Source organism: Symsagittifera roscoffensis, chromosome 10 (assembly GCF_963678635.1).
Source record: "Symsagittifera roscoffensis chromosome 10, txSymRosc1.1, whole genome shotgun sequence".
Taxonomy (NCBI): Eukaryota; Metazoa; Xenacoelomorpha; order Acoela; family Convolutidae; genus Symsagittifera; species Symsagittifera roscoffensis.
This window is the reverse complement of record NC_087071.1, coordinates 46,515,228-46,519,511: the sequence shown is the minus strand read 5'-3', so window position 1 is coordinate 46,519,511 and position 4,284 is coordinate 46,515,228. Positions and strand designations below refer to the sequence as shown.

The 4,284-nt window shown below is 39.2% G+C and overlaps 1 protein-coding gene across 1 annotated transcript in view; it reads left to right on the top strand.

Moving 5' to 3' along the window:
- Positions 1-2,740: 2,740 nt before the first annotated feature.
- The window catches only part of LOC134855550 (uncharacterized), a 77,091-nt gene continuing 75,547 nt past the window's right edge, over positions 2,741-4,284 (top strand). The window contains exon 1 of the mRNA XM_063872092.1: positions 2,741-2,752. The gene's annotated coding sequence lies outside the window, so the exon portion shown is untranslated. The remainder of the gene's footprint in view (positions 2,753-4,284) is intronic.

Below are 4,284 nucleotides of genomic sequence, written 5' to 3'. Positions count from 1 at the left end.
GTTTTTTGAGCTATCGATGATTTCAAATTACTTCGCAAATACATGGAAGCGAATTTGCAAATGAAATTTCAGGACTAGCTTTGAATGGTATAAATCAGTGTTGAGGTCACATTTTAATCTCGAGATGTGCCAAGTGGAAACAGATTTTTCCATGGCTTGAAAGTTCTTAATCAATCACTAGGTGAAAATATTTATCCTAAAAAATCTGCTGTATCAAGAAATTGTGTGGCACTTGCGCAGCAACCGTTTAGTTTTTTAGCAGACCGAGCTCTTAAAATTGAAAGCATAATACTGATACCACTGACGCGTAATTGATTATCTGACTTAAAAAACAGGGGACTCTGGAATAGAGCTTCCACAAATCAAGACAATCATCTCACGGTTTGACAACAAATTACTCGTGTTTCTAAGACAAAGTTAGAAAAAAGTAGCGATAAACGCTGATTTACTTGCAAAACAACACTCGAGCCATATTTAAGAGCAGCAGAACAAATGGAAGATACTTGCAAATCGCGTGTTAGAAGAAAGGGCCTTGAGCCATTCACTGTTTCAGTCTGCTAAACGACCTTTCTGCTAACAAAACATTGGTATGTTAAAAGGCCTAGCAATGGCAGCACTGTAAGCTTTATGAAATGAATATATAGAACCTTAGCTAGCTTTATAATGAGTTATATAGCCGACCGTAATGTCATATTACTGACTGCTTTTTTCCAGCCCAAGTAGCAAATAAAAGTGCTCACTTATTTGTTGACACTTATGCAGCAGTTTTTCTGATTTAATTTTGCTGTATAGCATTAAATCTTTTTTTTCTGGTTTAATAGTGGCTAGATCCTGTCTGATAAAAATAGGTTTTGTGAAAACCTAACGGATTTGATTTTTTGATAATGATTTTTCGAGACGTTTTTGAAATTTCTTGAATTCTTCGCAAATCGTTTAAATTTTCTCGAGAGTCACCGAACTGATTTTCAGAGGAAATGGTACCAATAGAAAGACCAGCTACCCCCTATGTGACTGTTTCGTCCATTAGACTGTTCTTTTTTTTCACTTCATATTATGTTCTACGGCCTTCGATAATTTCAGTGGGGGGTTTTGAAACCAATTTCTTTCATTCTCTTGGAAACTACTAAGCAAAATCAGAAATTAATCGTTCTATCAAGATAAAATGTTTTAGAAATCTCAAAAACTGCGCTGCCTAAAACTACCCAGTCTTTTTTAAACACTACCTTCCGTGCTAGTTTTGAAATTAAGGGTTTAATTGCAAAAATCGGTGCTGGAAAGCCTTTCCTAAAAAACCTCTACGCCCTTTTTTTCGTAGAATAATTGGGTATTGACCAGAGAAACACCAGTTCGAAATATTAACCTTTTTTTGGAATCTTTTGATTTTTTCTGAAAAACTCTTCTGCCAAATCTCAGGTAAAAGGTTCAATAAAAAAAGATTCGGTGCATTTTCTGCGCCTAAATGGTGTTGCTCTATAAACAGTTTCTATAAAATTATTTCCGGCTTAGAAAGCTTACAATTTTTTTCAAATTTTTGCTGTTTTGTAAAACTTTTGATTTTTCTTGAAAACTACCTTATTAAATCTGAAGATCAAAGGTGCTAGGGAAAAACATAGACGAAAAGAACTTTTGCTGCATGAATGTTACACCTTAATTTAATGTAAAAACTTTAGGCTGACCGTTATCCGGAAACTTTTGCTGGAAATCACCCTGAAACATCTGCGATAGTGTTCAATCGATAAAACAGGGGCAAAAATTTTTTCTCTGCATAGCAATTAAAATCTTAATTTTCGTACACTTTTTTTGGACTTTTGGACCCATTTTCATGGACTCAATGCTCCAAAAGCAACCGCGCCAATTCTGAAGTTGAGAAATCAATCGCACGCAGATATTCTTATCTCCTCTGTGTCATTGTTTTTTCTGTAATTTTGATAGTAGTTGGCTATGTTGTTAATAATTGTACATTTTTTGACACTTTTTGGATGTTTTGCATTACCTTTCGCATTAGTACAATTTTAAGTTTTTTTAAAATCAAACTGGTACTTCCAGCTTTAGCTGGAGCCGTAATATTTTTTATTACTAATAATAACTTTTTCTCAATAACATGGCGCAGGTGCTAGGAAGAGTGTGACTCAAGATCTCGAGGTCGGGTTTCGATTTTGTCACTAGCATATGTATTTCCAGTTGCTTTTTTTGTTCTTTTTTTTCAACTTTCGAATTTTCCAGAACTAATTTTTTTTTTCTTGCTTTTGTTTGCGGTGTCACAGCTTTGCGTCTCTGTATTAAAAGTTGAAAGTACTCAAAGTACCAATCGGTTGAGGTTTTATTAATGTATGTTTAAGTTGATGGTTTGTTCATGATAGTATCTTAATGTTGCGATCGTCAGGTCGATGTTTGATCACCTGCCTGTCGTAACAATGATAGCGTGTGAAGGTTAGTTCTCGCTTGACCTTCAGTTTGAGGTTTTAAACAGCCTGACTAATTTGGCTGCAATACTGGTACAATGTTCTTGGGTTGCAAAAAAACAGCTTCGAATAAAAAGTCTGAAATGTGGGGCAAATACAAAACCAGCTATCCTTAAGCGACCCTGTTAATTCCCTTCGAGAGCTCCTCTGCAAATTGCAGAAATCACAACTAATATGTTTCGAGATATGTACCTCTTCAATTTATAACAATTTTTTAAGAATATTTGATGTTCTCTCTCAGCCGAAGTAATGGAGTTTGTCTTCTTCATTTTCTGTGCTGACGAACAATTGTGATCACTTGGGCTACATCTGAAATCTTTTTTTCTTTTGAAGCAGACCTACGTGTGCGCGTAAATCTCCACGATTATATAAAAAACGGTTTTCAAACACTTTAATTAATGAGTATTTTCTCGGCAAAATAACTCCGGAAGTTTGAAAATATAACGATAATTTATAATTTTCAACAAGCTTTATCATCGGTAACATCGGCCACAATAAACTGCATAACTCAAAGCAAGCTGCAAAAATGGCCAGTATTTGTCCTTGAGACAAATTGCTCTTTTTAAAGGTCAGCCTTAATCAAGGCTGAACCAAATTAGAGCGAAAAGACGGTTAAAATGGGTTTTGGGGGGACCGAACCTGGTTACGGAGCATCCCATCAGGTTCGGTGCACATTCGAGTTCTAGAAAGGAAATGACCTAGTCGGGATTCGAACCGGCGCCGAACCCGCCGGGACGCACCATGTATACGTTTGGCTACTGTCCCTATATGCATTTACATTTTGGTTCAACTTTATATGCACTTATACTCTCGCTTACATTTGAGTGTATATGCATTTGTACTATTGTTTTATATTTGCGCTGCAACATCCTCCACCCCTAAACAAGGAAGAACGGGAGCGAGCTTTACGGTCGGGCGGGTCAGTTCGCTCGTAACGGTCTTTATGTCGGCGGATCGCGCGCATCCGTCTTTGCCGTAGTGTAGTTTAGCAATACGGGCGAGTGGGTAATGCCCACGTGGGCTGTCGGGTTCGACTACCCAAACCAAGTCGCCGGTTTTCAGTGTGACATCCGAATCATTATGCCACTTTGCTCTCTTGTTGAGAGATGGTACATATTCACGCAGCCAGCGTGACCAAACTGCGTTAGCGTACGATTGTGCTCTGGCGTAACGCTTTTTATGATCAAAGTTATCTTCGAAACTTAACGACGGGAAGCTAGCTGCGCTGTGACCGAGAATGAAGTGATTCGGGGTGAGTGCCTCTAGGTCGTGCGGATCGGAACTGACCGGAGTGATCGGTCTTGCGTTAAGTAATTGTTCAACTAGGCAGAGCGTTGTTCCTAGAACTTCCTCAGTTAATCTCCTGCTGCCTAATATGTCGTACAACACTCGCTTAACACTTCTCACTAGCCGCTCCCAGGCGCCGCCGTGATGAGGGGCACTGGGCGGATTAAACTTCCACTTAACGCCTTTGTGGACGAAAACGGCCGGGGCGACTTTGTTCCAATTTTGGACACAGGATAGGAGCTCCTTTTGAGCACCAACAAAATTCGTGCCATTGTCAGAAAGAATGGTTTTGGGGGTACCTCGCCTTGCAATAAATCGCTCTACGCCCATGACGCAGGAACTAGTATCGAGAGATGGAACCAACTCGATGTGAACTGCTCGAGTCGTGAGGCAGGTAAATAGGAAACCCCATCTCTTTTCGGTACTTCGGCGTATTGGCACTTGAAACGGGCCAAAGTAATCAACACCTGTGTTGGAGAAAGGAGGCTGCTTGTAACCCAGTCTTTCAATCGGTAGGTCAGACATAATGGGCACA